This window comes from Vicugna pacos, chromosome 5 (genome assembly GCF_048564905.1).
Source record: "Vicugna pacos chromosome 5, VicPac4, whole genome shotgun sequence".
Classification (NCBI taxonomy): Eukaryota; Metazoa; Chordata; class Mammalia; order Artiodactyla; family Camelidae; genus Vicugna; species Vicugna pacos.
The window spans coordinates 27796472-27813471 of NC_132991.1; the positions used below are offsets into that span (position 1 = coordinate 27796472).

General features: G+C 36.8%; 1 long non-coding RNA gene across 1 annotated transcript in view; it reads left to right on the forward strand.

The window, feature by feature from the left end:
• Positions 1-2164: 2164 nt before the first annotated feature.
• LOC116280641 (uncharacterized) overlaps positions 2165-17000 on the forward strand; it is a 250894-nt gene continuing 236058 nt past the window's right edge. The window contains exon 1 of the long non-coding RNA XR_012073083.1: positions 2165-2309. This is a non-coding gene — a long non-coding RNA (uncharacterized lncRNA). The remainder of the gene's footprint in view (positions 2310-17000) is intronic.

Here is a 17000-nt window from a genome sequence, read left to right on the forward strand (position 1 = left end):
GGTTGAAGTCTAAGTGTACCAAAGGGCACCAATAATTTTTTAGGGGTGATAATTGCTAACCATTTATTGAACACTAATGTGCTAGTGATGATGCTAAACCATTACATATCCACACGCAAACACACACATGTCTTAAATTTATCCTTATAATAAACTTACAAGGTAAATATAATTATTCTCTTTTTACTGTTAAGTGTAAGTGGGGTTAAGTAATTTGCCCCAAATCAATCAGTTCATAAGGGGCAAAATCCAAATTCAAAAATGAGGTCTTATTTTTGCTAAAGTTTATTCTTTTAACCACTGTACCATCATCCCTAAAAATTCTCTTTGAAGTTGATGCGAGATATGTGATCAGTTCTGTTGACTGAATCAGAAATGGAATTGATAAAATCAGAATTCTATAATAATACAATTATAGCCTTTCTTAAAAAAGATTGAGTTGGGTGTAAATTATGGGCAAAATTAAGAGTTTTTGATTCCTGCAAGAGACTACTTATATTAAATCTTTTTGCATTATTGGTAATATGCATTAAGTAAAGCTAGAAAAATAGGTCAAAGTTCTAGACATATTTCTTCTGGGGCACTTTGCTATTAGTCTAAAAAGATTATAGCAGATCAGTATCTCTAAATCACATTGCAACTTGAGGCTCAAATTTGATGATCCTGGGAAAGCTGAAATTCAGTGCTCCTTTTTGAGATTAAGTTGTGGCTGCAAGTAATTTGCAGAAAACTGACAATCCTGATAGACTTGAAAAAAAAAGGAAAGAGAAAACAAATTGGATCATTCTAACAGGCTTTTCCAGGGTATAGAAATCTTAATTTAATGTGAACTTGGAGGTGAGGTAAGATTGGAATAGAAAGAGAAAACAAAAAAAAGAAGGAATTGACCAGGAACAATGAATAAATTGCTTACAGTGGTCTTCCATCAGAATTCAAAGGTCTCTAACTTCTGTTTACTAAGTTCTCTTACTTTTGGATGTACTCCACCTAATATTTTAAAATTATTGTAATATTGTAATACATTCTAGATTGTTGACAGTTGAAGGGGAGAGTATATACAATCTGGCTGGCTGTATGAGTTTATTAAAATATTTCTCTCTGTTAATATACAAAAGTGTTATCAAGTGGAGTATTTGACCTTTCAGTGTGACCATATGGTGTGTGTGCTAAATAGAGTTGTCTTCAGGAGCAAACTTCAGAAACTCTGAGATAAAATCCCTCAGGACTGATGGTGTTTACTTTTCTCAAGTAACAAGAAGTGTGACAGTAGGTGGCTGCTAGTGTTCAGTGGTGCAAGAATGTGAGAGCCAGTGTCAGGTTCCTGGTTGCAAGTAGCTCACTCAGGGCAGAAGGAAGGGGGAATGGATGAAAAAAGCTTTTCCAGAACCCCCATATAAACTTTTCTTATATCTCATTAGCCATAACTGAGTTCTGCTGGCAACCTTTAGCTACAATGGAGACTAAAAAAAGCGAGTATTTGGTTTTTTTGGTTGTATGATAGAAGGTGAAGGGGAGGAGGGGTCAGAAATGGATGTAGACTTAGCCAACCAAGAGTTCCCATGTAATGCCATTGTGTAAGTAGTATCATTAAATATTAAGTATAAGGAAACAAATTTCAGTGGGACATACCAAGAAGTATTTACTAATCATCCTGGCTGCCCTCAGGTTGGATGGGCTGCGCCAGTAAGTAATGCATGCCCCATCATGGCATCTGTTTAAACAGTGGGTAAATGAACATTTGACCAGTCTCTCATGAAGATTTAAGCATTAGATGGATAAGTGGTTGAACTAGATATCTTTTAAAATTGCCTTCATAGCCTCAAGACTTGATGCTTTGTAAGCACTCATATTTCTTACATTCTCAAAATTTTTTCTTTGTAGCTCACTTCCCTGTTATGTCCACTGGCACAATTCTGCTTTTACTTTAATCTTAACATTAATATCCAACAGTGAGATATCTAGATAGTCTTTATAAAGAACATATTTTTATCCCCAACTGTGTTTATATCTTTTAAAAAACCATCTTCTTCCCCCTCAAGAAATGTTGACAGAATTAATGTCAGAGATTTTTGTAATGGAAGTGCTTATTTAATTTGATGCATTTTAAATCTTCAAAGGCTTTACTAAAGCTCTCACATGTTGTCCTTAAGATGACAGTAGGAATGTCAATTTCCATGGCAATCTTGAAGCACTTCTCTTGTTTTTTGTTTGTTTCCCTTTGAAGTGTACATTTATGAAAAGACTCTCTTTGGATTTGCGCCTATGTTGAAGAAAGACAGAAATTATTTGAAGAGAAAATCATATAAACAGTGAGTTGAAATTTTAAATTGGATAATATTGAAAGTTTTGAATTTTTGCTGAATACAAGCCAAATTAAAATGTTTCTTATTCTTTGGGAACATTATCTAGAATAAGACTGATCTTGATTTTTGCTTTGTTTGATGAAAGGCTAAATCAAAGATGTTAGAAAAATGCAGGAATTCGTGGTATATTCAGCACCGAATTATATTTGCCAATTCCTAGAGTTAGATGGATGTTTTTCAAATATACTCTGTAACTCTCAACAGAGAACTTTATTATTATTATTCTCCCTTTTAACAGATAGCATCAGGAAAAGTCCAATAAACAAAGTGGTGGGGAATAAAAGATAAACATAAAAAGAAAAAAAAAAACCCTCACCCTGATTTGTCAAAAAAAACCCCAAATGGAGTGAAATTGAGATATGGTCTTCCTCCCTTGTCAGGTGTGATTAAAACAATTAACACTTAGTGTTGGTGAGGATATCGGAAAACAGGCCCTCTCATTTATTTCTGGTAGGAATGTTAATTGGCCCAAGTGATTTAGAGAGTAATAGGTTGCAGAGTATAAGCCAAAAAATAGTACTGTAGTATTGTTTGTAACAGTGAAAAATTGTATGTATCCTAAATAGTCACTGCTGAGGTGGTGGTTGAGAAAACTGTGGCACATTCACAGAGTAGCAATCTATATAGACTAAAAACAATGAAGTGCTGAAAAGGCAGTGTCTAGCTATGATATATCTATTTTGATTTTTAAAAAGTATGTGGTTGTATATATTTTGTAAAATGTTTTAAAGGATATATCATTATTATTTAATAGTAGTCACAGTTTGGGGGAAGAATTTAGCATGATTTTCTGGGACAGTGTATATTAAAAATTAAACTTGATTCAAGGACCATCTATGTAGTGAACTCTCTATTAAGATTATTTCCTTTATGTTAGATCTCTTAGAAGCCATTCATATTGTCATAAAAATAGCAGTTTTACAATCAGGATGTAGAGAGAAAGAACTGCTGAGGAATTAGTAAAAAAATTCAATTGGAAATTAATTTACTTCCACAGGATATTTTTAATTTTGGCATGTTGACTAAATTCAGTGCTTTGGTTTGTCTGTATGGAAAATGGGAAGCTTAAAGATGAACCAAAATAGAATAATACTAAATATTTCTGAACCTAAATGTTGAGTAGTCTTTGGTTATCTCTTCCTTTTCTTTCTTTTTTTTTTTTTAACATGGGTGTCTTTAAAGATTAAGTAATTCTAAATTCACTATCTTTGCATTATTAAATCCAGTGAATGATTTCTTGTTATTAAATCTCTTATTATGAGAAGCTGTTGTATTGGAGAAAAATAATTTTCTCTCTTTTTGAAGATGCTGTTGCAGCTATAGAGTACACTTCCATTGTGAAGGGTGGAAAATTATACAGAACAATTTTCCTAATGCAGCTGTTCCTTTTTTGAGTCTTTATTAGCTCTGTCTCTCTTGCATGCTCTCTGTCATTGTGTAGCCTTCTATTTCCTTTGCACAAATGGCTCATCTTAGGCCTATACTTCCTTTGGACTCAGTGATATTTAATAAAGCCCTTGCTGTATATCCCAGATCAGAAGGACTTTGCTATTTTCTCATGGTTGAGCTATTTTCTCAAGATTCTTGCTTTTCTATTCAATGGATGAAATTAGTGGCACTAAGTAGTGGTTGGTGAACTTTTTTTTTTTAATGCTAGACCTTTTCATTTCTTATTATATCTCTTAGTTTCCTTAAGGAAGAAAAATACAGGGCACAAATACAGTGGTCACTCATTTTTACCTCTGATGTATGAATTGGTGGTCGTATATCATGCATGCATTATAGTACATCCCTATTGAAAGCTGAGTTTGAGAATAAATCACAAGCACTAGAAATAAATCTACTTTTCTAATTTCTGATATTTCAAGATGTTGTTTTGGAAAAAATACTGTGACATTTGCGCAACACATACATCAGCATGTGGGCACTGATGTGTCACTTGCTGTTTATTATGCTCAGTGGAGCTCTGGACTGAGGAAGTCACCTCTAGGCAAGAACATTAGAATATTTCTGGCTCAGCACTTGGTATCACTTGGCTTGACACAAAGCTAATAATGCAGATGTTTAAAGGACTTCACAAGCTCTTGGAAGGTCAAGGTCAGTGCCATTTAAACATGATTAGTGGTCAGTAATTAGTTTTATTTAATTTACCTTTTATCTTCTTCTCAACTCTAGAAATAAGGTAATAAACAGTTTTAAACAAGCCTGTAAGAAGGAGTGAATTCAAATTAATTAAATCAGCAAGACAATTCAGGATCATTGAGAATGAAAATCCCTAGAAAGACTCTTTGAGCATCTAGATCAAAGCTGTCCAGTAGAAATATAATGCAAATCACATATATAATTTAAAATTGCCTACACATCACACTAAAAATAAAAGGAAACAGTTGGCATTAACTTTAATAGTATATTTTATTCAATGTAATCAAAATATTATTATTTTAATACATAATCAATTTTTAAAAATTGAGATTCAAAAAATTCTTCTTTTGTACTAAGTCTTTGAAATCTGATGTGCATTTTATACTTACAGCATATCTCAAATTCAGACTAATCATATTTCAAGTGCTCAATAGCTATATTTGTCTAGAGACTACCATATTGGATAGTGCAGGTCTAGATTTTTAAAGTTGAAGCTAGAGTATTAGTTCATTTTTATTTTATATTGGCTAGTATGTTATTAGAATTAAAGTAATTAATAAGTGTTTAGAATGACAACGAAGTCTAAGGATATACAGTGAATCACCATTTAATAAGGAAAATGTAATGGATATGTTGCTGATTCATTGCCAAAGGGTAAAGAAAAATACAAGCTGCTGGTGCCTTCTATTATGCAACAAATAAAACCCTAACCCACAAATCTAAAGGGAAAAGTAAAACTAATGAGCTTTGATTGGAATGAGACCAGTGGCAGAACCATTTTGACCACACAAGCATTTCCAGTAGTCTCTTGGGGAGATAGATTTAAGGGCCATTCTGAGGGCAGAATGCCAAAGGGCAAAGACCAAGATCTTCTAAATGTCAGTTTTTTTATATTGCCCATTTGTTAGTTTCTTAACGAAGTTTGGTGAATTTGCAAGCAGACTGCTTGGTGGGATGTACAGTAGGGCTGTTATAGTATCATATTCCAGTTAAGAATAGGAATAACTTCCATTTATGCAATACCTAGTTTTTCAAAAGGTATTTTCATGTATTCTTCCGCAGATTTTTAAAGCAAGTTTTACTAATTATGGCATACCAAGCAAACTAAGGCCAAAAAATTTCCTTTCAGCAAATGATTATTGAGCTGTTAATAATCAAGGAATTGTGTTGGCCTTCAAGAGATGATGGTAATTGAGAACTTAGATATACAAGGCCTCACATATCTAAATCTTGAAAAATAACCATTGAAATCATTTGATTTCAAGGTAGTCTGTTCACATCTGCTCCAGGTGAATGCCCAAATCTTACTGCTTAGCCAAGTCTGTCTGCTTCTTTATCCTGGTAAACTGGATTGGACCATGCAGGCACCTCAAAGAATTTTTCCCTCAGAGTAAAGTAGAGTCAACTAAGTCACTCTCTTTGTTCTTCCTCTTACGGGTCCATTTAGCTTCCCCATTCAACTTCCCAAGGGGGAAGTAAAAGATAATTGAGCAAGAATTACTTTTACTCTCTTCATTCTCCACCCAAAGATTTACTTGATCCTCATTACTCTTGGACACATGTTTGAGCTCTACTTGCTGGAAATGAAATTGCCTATACATGTGTTGAGGGTAATGGTGACAATGGTGGTGGAAAAAAGGGTAAGATCTTGAATTCTCCCACGGTGCCAGCATGAGATCACGTCACACACCCAATCTTGAATCTTTCTTCTCTTCTATCAGTCTTGGCATTCAACTCTAGTGAGCCAGAGATATTGCTACCTCCTTCAATAGAGATGAGTGGACTTTTTTTGTGAGATCCTTTCTGCAGTCCTTGGCAATACTTCTATTTACTTTGAGCCAATATGATTGGCATTTTGACCAATTTGGCTGTTTATAATTATGTCAAATTTATTGCCCCCAGAAACTACTGAAATGTGGCATATAACTAGTTATTAGTAAATTTATTCCAAAGTCATGTTATACAATGGCCAATAATTCAGTTCATATCTTTTTAACTCTCTCAATTGTGCCTAGCCATTGTTGAACCAAATTTTCAAGCTTGGACTATGTATTTTGCACCAGAGTTATCGCAACGTTTGACCAAATAATACAGTATTAGTAGTTTGAAAATCCCTGAACTTGCTCTCCTATCTTTTATAGTTTTATGTTACAAGAATTTATCTCCTTTTCAGAGCAATTCTTTGTTCTTATGTAATATATGAAAGTCACTCCTTTTGTACAAAAATGCTGTATTTTCCCCCTCTTTGTACCCTCTGCTTGGTACAAATTAGAGGGCCCTTATTCTGGGACCTGAGTAGAATTTCTGGAGCAGAATATTCTTTTTCTGATTTTCCCACTTTTCTGGTTATTAGAGATGATCAGGATCACTACACCAATCCTGGTCCTACGGAGATTTTTATTATCAAAGAAGTTTGGCTTTGAAGGGAAGGAAAGCAATGGGGAGAAGTCTCAAGAGTTAACAAAGTTTTGGAAGGTTGTTTTGTTTGTCTTTCATTTTTATTTTTAAAGTAAGAGAGACTTCACATGGTTGTAATCTGAAAGAAAAGGTCCACTAGAGAAGGGTAGATGGTTTTATTATGTTCATCTTCAGTAACCCAAATGAAGATGATGGTGAGATTAAAATGATAGATGTTTCTTGATCAAAATCAAAGGGGTGGAAGAGAGGAAGAAGAAGAGAAAACGTGATAGAGAGTTTATGGGACTTACATAGTTCTAAGTGTTGGAGACTAAACAAGCATAAATGGTGAGAGATGAAGGGATTTGCTTCCAAAAGCCAGAATGTTCCTTGAAATCTTTGGGATTTTTCAATTCTCTTTTTGGTATTGATTTTGTAACTTCTTCCCTGAATTCCCATCACGACTACCCAGGACTCAGACACAAATATAGTCTGTGTTTTAACACCCCTATAGATCTAGGCCAGCCTTGCATAATCTCATATCCAAGTCTGCCTTGAAACCCCAGGTTCAGAATTTCCAGTCAAGATGGCAAAGTGGTAGGACCACGAGCTTGCCTCTCCTCACGGCTACAGTGAAACCACAACTGAATGCTAAACAGCTATTGAAAAAAAGACTGGAACCTAGCAAAAAAGATCTTCTGCAACTGGAAATGTAAAGAGGGAACCACAGCAGGACATAGGAGGGGCGTGCTTATGATATAATTGGGTCCCATACTGCTTGGGTGGGTGACCCACAAGCTGAAGAACAGTTAAGTTGCAGAGCCCCTCCCACAGGAGTGAGTGCTCTAAGCTCCATATCAGGCTCCCCAGCTCCGGTCCTGGCATTGGGAAGAGGAGACCCCAGGACATCTGGTTTTGAAAGCCAACGGGGCTTGGCTCTGGGAGTCCCACGGGACTGAGGGAAATGGAGACTCCATTCGCTTGGGAAGTGTACACGGAAACTCACATGCACCAGATTCAAAGGCAGAGGCAGTGATTTTATAGAAGCCTGGGCCAGGCTTGCCTGCTGGATTTGGAGGGTCTCCTGGGGACATGGAGGATGGCTGTGGCTCACCCAGGGGACATAAAAGCTGATGGCAGACATTCTGAGAGTGTTCATCTACATGAGTTTTCCTGGAGGCTGACATCTGGATTTGATCATTAGCACCAAGACCTAGCCCCACCTAACAGCCCGTAGAGAAGCCTCAGGCCAAACAACATACAGGGTGGGAACACAGCCTCACCCATCATCAGACTTCCTGAGCCACAAAGGCCTCTAGACACGGCTCTACCCACCAGAGGTCCAGGAACAAGCTTCACCCAGCAGTGGGCAAGCACTGGCTCCTCCTGCCAGGAAACCTGCATAAGCCTCTAGTCTAGTCTCATCCACCAGGGGCAGATACCAGAAATAAGAAAACAACAGACCTAAAGCCCGTGGAAGGAATCCATAAACACATAGAAAGACAGACGATATGAGGCAGCAAAGGAGTATCTCCCAGGCCATGGCACAAGATAAAATCTCAGAAGAAGAAATAAGTCATGAGGAGGTAGGTAATTTATCTGAGAAAGAGTTTAAAGTAATGATGGCCAAGATGTTCAGAGAACTCAAGAGAAGTATAGATGCACAGAGTGAAGTTTTTAAGCAGAGTTTGAAAATATAAATACCCAAACAGAGTTGAAGAACAAAATCACTGAAATGAATAATACACTAGAAGGAACCAAGAATAGACTAAATGAGGTAGAAGAATGAATCAGTGAGATAGAAGACAGATGAGTGGAAATCACTACTGCAGAACAGAAAAAAGAAAAAAAGAATGAAAAGAAATGAGGATAGTTTAAGAGAACTCTGGGACAACATGAAGCACACTAATATTTGCATTATAGGGGTCCCAGAAAGAGAAGAGAGAAAGGGTCTGAGAAAATTATGGGAGAAATAATCACTGAAAAATTCCCCAATTGGGGAAAGGAAGCAGTCACCCAAGTCCAGGAAGCACAGAGAGTTCCATATGGGATCAACCCAAAGAGGAACACACGAAGGCACATAGTCATCAAAGTGACAAAAATTAAGGATAAGGAGAAAATATTAAAGTTAGCAAGAGGAAAGCAACAAATAGCATACAAGGGAACTTACATAATGTTATCAGCTGATTTTTCAGCAGAAACTCTACTGGCCAGAAGGGAGTGGCACGATATATTTAAAGTAATGAAAGGGGAAAACTTAACGACCAAGAATACTCTATCCAACAAGGCTCTCATTCAGACCTGATGGAGAAATCAAAAGCTTTATAGATAAATAAAAGCTAAAAGATTTTAGTGTCACCAAAGCAGCTTTACAACAAATGTTAAAGAGCCTTCTCTAGTCATCAAACCATAAGAAAAGAAACCACCCCCCCCCAAAAAAAGAAAGAGAGATAAAAAAAGAGATCTACAAAAGATTGCTTTGGCTGTTCGGGGTCTTTTGTGGTTCCTTATAAATTTTGGAACTGTTTGTTCTAGTTCTGTGAGGAATGTGGTGAGTATTTTGAGGTTGCATTGGATCTGTGGATTGCTTTTGGTAGTGCGGCTATTTTGATAGTGTTGATTCTTCTAATCTAAGAGCACAAGAAATCTTTCCATTTCTTTGTGTCATTTTGGTTTTCAGAGTATAGGTAACTTCCTTGGTTAAGTTTATTTCTAGATATTTTGATGTAATGGAAATATTTATGTTGGTTATAAAATTCTGGTTTTTGAAGTGGAAAAAAAAGTGAATGAAGAGCCACAAATGGCAAAATATCCTTCTTTCTTATGGGTGAGTTGTATTCCATAACATATATGTATGTGCTGCATCTTCATTATCTATTCAGCTATTGATGTGCACTTGGAATGCTTCCATATCTTGGCAATTATAAATAATGTTGCTGTTAATAGCAGTTTGTATGTATCTTTTTGAATTAATTCTTATTTTGTGGTTGGCTTTATTCCTTTGATAACTATGTAAGTTTAAAAAGCTAAAGCTCTAAACATTCTTAGAAACAATGAACAGTACATATATGTAAATTAAAAAAATATATGTACAGTTAAAAAGAAATGAGCTATCAAGCAATTAAGACTTAAAAGACATAATACTAAATGAAAGATGCCAGTCTGAAAAGGCTACAAACTGTACAATTCCAACCAAATGACATTCTGGAAAAGGCAAAGCTGCAGAAACAATAAAAAATAGTGGTTTTCAGGGGTTTAGGGGGAGGGAAGAGGGAAGGAATGAATAGATGCAGCACAAAGGATTTTTAGGGCAATGAAATTATTCTGTATGATACTGTAGTAGTGGCTACATGTCATTATGCATTTGTCAAAACACATAGAATGTACAACATTAAGAGTGAACCCTAATGGACCAAACTATGGACTTTGGTTGATAATAATGTGTCCATGTTGGTTCATTGATTGTACCAAATATGCCACACTGATGAGGGATGTTGAGGGTAGGGGAGTATATTTGTGTGGGAGGCCTATGTGCGAATCTCTGTATTTTCTGCTCAATTCTGCTGTGAACCTGAAAATGCTCTAAAAAAATAAAGTCTATTAAGGAAAAAAAAAAAAAAAGAAACCCCAGGTTCTATCAGCCTTTATTTCTCTTGGTCTCTCATGAACCTGGGAAGGGAGATTATGCCATTGTTATCTGTGACCTGTGATTATTATCTATAATCTTGTGATCACAGTGTATTCTTGGGGAGCTCATATTGGACAAGAAAGTCCCAATTTGCTTTGACTAGGACTTGGCCCACAATTACAACTGCCTCTCAATTTAAAAGGAAATCAGACACTGTTAGATGAGCCACCAGCAGTTCAATATCAACGTGCCTTCAACTGTACAAGTTCCATTCCTCATCCTATATTCATTATCTCTGTGAATGGCATCCTTATCTAACCATGTGCCTAAGTTTAAACTTGCCAGTTTCATCCTTACATTACAAAATTTGTTTGTTACAGGACATTGAGTATACCTGCTAAAACTGAAAATGAATTCACTAGCACTGTGTAATTTTAAACTCTTTGGAATTTCCCTTGATGGTTACAAAACCATCAGATTCAGTCGGTTTCCATATTTAATTAATTATACCTCTTAATATTTGTTTCATCCTCTTTTCTCCATTCTGACTATCATCTACTCGGTTCTATCCACCATATAAGCTAATGCATTAATTTCTGTACTTGTTTGCCAATCTCTAGTGTCATTCCATGTGCCTCTAACTCCTCTCCTTCAATCCATTAGACTCACTTGTACCAGACTGGCCTATCCCAAATGAAAAGTGTGATCATATTAACTTCCCTACTCAAATTCTTTTAATGACTCAAAAGTAAAATTTTTGTGTGGCATGCAAAGCCATCATGATGCAGTCCCTTGTCTACTTTTTCTGTTTTATTCCTGCCGCTGTCCTTCTTTACACTCCAGAAACACTGAGCTAGTAGGTAGTTCGCTGAATAGGCTGAATTCTCTTCTCTTCCATGGTTTTGTCTGTGTGGTACCCTTCACCATTAGTCCATCTGCCACACTGCTCATCCTTCAGGTCTCAGCTCAGCCTCTTCTCTCAGAAGCCTACCCTGCCTTTCCTGGGCAGCTCCTTTGTTACTGCCACTACCATTCTTTAGAACATCCTTCTGTTAAGACATTTTCTTCATTCTAATTGCTAAATACATAGGTCTCTAGTTTCACTAGACTGTGTGCGTCTTGAGGGTGTGGAAGAATGAGACTATGAACTATGTTTGGACTTGAATCTTTAGATGAACTCATTACATAATTTGAGTCTGTCAAGAGACAACAAGTGTTATAACTAATAACAGAATCTCCACAGTACATTTGGTACTGAATTAAATAAACACAAGGTCAGTGAGGTCATTGTGAGTGATAAATCTAACTTCCTATGACAAATACATTTTGTAACTTAAGTTTCACCATTATATTACCATTCTTAATTCTTTAACAATGCCAAGATCTTGTAACAAAATGAGTATGCACATTTTAATCTGAAAAGTGCCCTTCTGTTTCAGCATTCTTTGTCTACAGACCTAACCCATAATCCCATGGTCAATGGTCATCCATTTCAAAGTGTACTTGATAATATCTGAAAGCCTTCTGACCCATTTATTAATTCATTTATTTAACACATTTTTATTGAATATGGGATATGTATAGAACAATTATGCTAAGGGCAAAGGATATAAAGGTGAATAAAACATGATTTTTCCCTTGCAAGAATTAGAAAGTATAGGTTTTGTATATGTTTATTTTAACCCTTATAACAGTCCTGAGGGGTTATCATCTCCATCTTATTAATGAGGACATTTCAGAATGGTATTTATCATCTCAAAGGTGTCTTAAAACCCTGATGTTTTTCTAAATGTGACATGTTTTGGAGGTCTATTTTGTGGTTTACAACTGTGTTTCTTAAACTTTAAAATGTACACATAAATCACCCCCAAGATATTATTTAAGTCTAGATTTTGATTCAGTAGCTCTGGGGTGGGATCCAAGATTCTGCATATCTAGCATTTCTGAAATGCTATGCAATTGGTCTGTGAACCACACTTTGAATAGCAGAAGTTTAGAACATCATGTGTAGAATTCCATTGTGTCAAACATTGTTCCTTTATTTATTGAGTCTTTCGTTTGGAAGACAGAGTCACCACTGCTTCTTAAAGTTGTTTAAAAATCAGAGTAGAGTATTAAGTTCTCACATCCATGATGTTCTTCAGCCTTTGGGGCCCAGTCAGATAATATGCATCCATCGTGAGTCCTCTTCAGCTATTCCACCCCACCACAGTCTGTTCCCATTCCAAATTCTGTTGTGCTGATCGATAGTGATTTTCTCATACCTGCTTTGTTTCTTAATCTATACTGTAAGCTCTTTAAGGGCAAGAACCACGTGTTATTCATTTATTAACTCCCCAACACTGCTAGTATACTGCTGCACACTTAATTCACACTAGTGAATGATATGAGCTTGTGTTCACAGAGGAATCTAGTGTGTCCCTGGGACTATAATCCATCTTCTATATACATTGTCTCATTTAATCTTTCACGAACTCTGTGAAGTTCTTACCGTTTTGTAGGTATACAGACTGAGACCTGGAGAGTTTATTACTTAAATAAAAATTAATTTACATAGTAGTGGCATCAGGATTTGAAATCAGATTTATTCTTTCCTTTCTGACACACCACACTACTTCTCATTACAGTGGACACTTAATTATACTCTTAACTGATGGACTAGTCCTATGAGTTAATTATTACTTGAAGTAGAGTTGTATTAGAGACTATTTTGACTTTGTTTTATCCCCTTTTATGGTAGGAATCTCTGGATTAGGAATCAGCTGGAGAGTTTCAGGGAAGGATTCTGATATAACTGCATTCCACCTTCCAGTTACGTTCCAGTCAGTTTCTTGCACTGGGACAGCTTTCGGGCTGGCAATGCCATGAACTTTATGAAGCTATCTGAAGGGTTGGTGGCTCTGACAAGGCCATTGTCTGATCCTCACCTTCACTTGTTTACTTCATTGACTTCATGTCTGGCTTTCTGTCCTCTCAAGATGAAGAAGACTGACGTGGTGGTTGTATATTTATTCTACAGACGTACCAGTTGATATGGAGGTAGTTGTTTTATAATTCAACATGCTTTTGTGACTTTCAGCCTGTTGTATGTCAACTTCATCCATAAGAGGAAGCGTCTAGCCAGACTGCAATACATTCTATGTTTGCTGGTGCTTATTAGTCCATTATTTTAAAGTAAAATATAGAAATGGATCACTTAACTAAAATTTTAGGAGAAAAAAATACCTGCTTTCTCTTGCTAACTTACTCTGTTTTTCTGGAGGTTCATAAATAATAAATTGGGTATATGAGGAGTGTCCTGGCTTCCTATTGCTCTTCTTCTAGCATCTCCCACTCCTGCAGGCCTCTTATTACACACCTTTTTCAATGAAGACAAACAGTAAGAATTTTGCATGCTCAATGAGAGTTTATCTATACAAAAATACTCAAACTTCGTTAGATCATTTCTGATAAACTTATAATCCCCAAACCAGAATATTTCTTAAGCTAGCTGTTGTTCTGGAAGAATACTATAGAATGAAGCTGCTCTTAGGGTGGCAGTCAAGGATAGTGATTCTGGGCATGGGTTCTGGAGAAGATAGACTGGGCCCACAGTTTACTATCTGAATGGACCTGGAGAGTTTACTTATATATCCCAAACCTTTTTTTCCATCATCCTCAAAATGGTGATGGCAGTAGTTCTTATGAGGACAAAATTAGATAGCTCAGATAAGCATTTAGCAAAAACTCAGTAAATTTTAATTTTTTTTATTTCACTTTTCTCTTGACTCACTTCCAGAAGTGAAATTCTGGAAGGCTGTAGGTATTAAAGTGCTAATTGATTGGTTAATCGTTAAGAGTTTGGTAAAAGAGATTATTTGGGAAAAAAAATGCATAATAGTTTAGAGCTAGTGTCTGATCTGTGAATACATCCGTATTTCATTTTTCAATTTTGATGTCTGTTTTTAATATGAGTCATTGTGTTTTGGCTGTATTTTCCCTCATGAACAGTTATTTAATTATGTCCATAGAACTAACTTCATTGCATTCTGACTTTTAGAATATTTTAGGACTTGATGTTCTCACTAGGGAGAGGATTTTGAATTATTTAACTGCTTTCTTTTTGAGCTTCTAATCCACAGATAGGTACAGTTAAAAAAAAAACTAGGAATACAGTGGCATGAAGGGGCTAGAATAATGATATTATGTATAAGAAACTAGCAGTAATACTTGGTAGTGTTTTATACTTTTCTTCTGAATAGATTTGGAGTGTCTTATGATACACTAATATTGCTTGGAAGCTTAATAAATAACCACCTCAAGAAATTTGTATCTTTTCAGCATATATATTTTTTCTTGGACCCAAGATTACATATATGGCACTTAAGTTAAACTCTTTCTCTTTATGTGCATACTTAGACATTGAAGCATAGACCATTTATTCTTATGGGTCAAGACCCTGTAAAAATTAATGAGATGTGTCAGAATAGTGCCTCTGGGGATGACAAAACTGGTGATGCTATTCCAGATGCAAGACAAGGCACATTCTGCCAGTGGGGGGCATTACCTCCCTGATTCAGTAAGAAAAGCTGAGTCCTGGAGAACTCTTGTTACGGTCTGTCCATAAGAGCAAACTCAGTACATTTTAAACTATAAGCTGGAATAGATAAATGTACAAGATTATGTTAAAATATTTTTACACCTTTTCTACGTTGATCTAAGTCTCTTTCCTAGGTGAGTTCTGCTTTTGGGAGGGACCTATAAGAGAGTAAAGTGGGCTGGATGGAGATCTAGAGTTCAAGCCACTGACTGGAACTAGTTTTTAAATTCGTCCACGTAAATCTGTAGCTGATGTAGTAAAAATGACAATGGGCTCAGAGTCTGCAAATCTAAGTTTTAGTCTGGGCTCTTCGCTTATTGATTCTGTAACCTTGGACGTCAGTATCCTCATCAGCAAAACAGGGGCTTGAAATAATGATCTCTAGAGTGAGTTCCAGCTTTGAGTGGTAGAAGCTTACGGATCCCAGTCACTGTAACCTTTCATCCCATAAAGTTCTAAGTCATAGAGAAGAGTCACAGAGAGCCAGATGGGAACAAGATATCAGTTTTATTCAGAACTCTCCTATAATGGCTACACTGGAGAGCACTGAAGGGCTTTCCTCCTCTCTCTCTCCTAATAAAGGTTCTAAGAACCATTCCCTTAGACTTAGTCCCCAACCCCCCTTTTTCTCCCTCCCCCCCAAAAAAACCAGGCTAAAGTTGATAAAGTAAGGAAGCCCTGCATGGAGACTGTAGGTACAAATTCTGTAAAACTCGAATAGAGGCAGGTAGAAGAAAAAGCCAAAAAATGAAATTATGCTATGCTTGAAGAATGATCTTTTATTTGTAACCTTACCCAGAAGTGGAATATCAGCCACTTAATACATGTTGGGTTCACATTAGTCTCTTAAATTAGACATAATATTTTCCAATATTAATTGAAACATTTGAACCCTACTCCCCACCATTCACACACATACTAGTCAGGATTCTTGGTGGTGTAAAATAGAATCTGGGCCACCTCGTTTAAGCACAAATAATTTAAGTGTGAAGATAGCTTAAAAAATTGTGGGGAAGAGTGAATCAGCTCCCAAGAATGATTTCAAAAGCCCCAGGCTGCTCAGGAAGCTGCCTACATGGTTAGGAAGCTCCCACCAGCCTGGCTGCCTGCTCTAAAACTTTACCACGTCTGGTCATTTAGCATCAACAAAAATCAGAGAGCCACTTCAACAACTGTCAGCTCCAGAACACACTTTCTTTGCTGTGGTTCTTCTCAGCCTTGCACTCAACCTCTCTCCCCATGTAGCTCAGTGTGAAACAGAGTTGTGAGCCAGTGCCTTCAATGGGCAGAACCTCGATCTCACCCAGAATCCTAGCTACAGGGGAGTCTGAGAAATGTAGATTTTAGTATTGAACACCTAATGTTGTTAGAAGGCAGAGGGAATGAGGCTTGCCTGAGTCATCCATCTTCCAGTAACTCATATTGCCTTGCAGCCTTCTGCCTCAGAAGGATACAGGAAACTTAACACCACAGACAGGGCAGGAGGGAAGCTGGTACTTGATGTGTTTAGCAAAGCAGTAGGCTCAAAGCCAGCTTTAGAAGTTCTCGAAAATTTTAGTGCATTAAGAACCAAGACAAGAAGACAGATGATACAGTTTCTCTCAAGTCTGGAGAAGATTAAATCCTATTAAAACTTGGCCAAAATGCTTGCTGCCCAGCATAGGAGGCAGTTACAATGGAAAGACAGGGATGAGACACAGGCAGAGGAAGGCAGATGTCAGAATTCTTTTCTTTTCCCTCCACCAATAGAACCATCCAGATAAATAGAGGAAGCCTGAGGACAGAAGGGGTCTTTTGCCCCACTCTTGATTAGGAATCTGATGTCAGTTCCCTGCCAGGTTCCTCTATCACCCAGTGAACTCTGGGGCAGTGTGGAAAAACAGAGGGACTG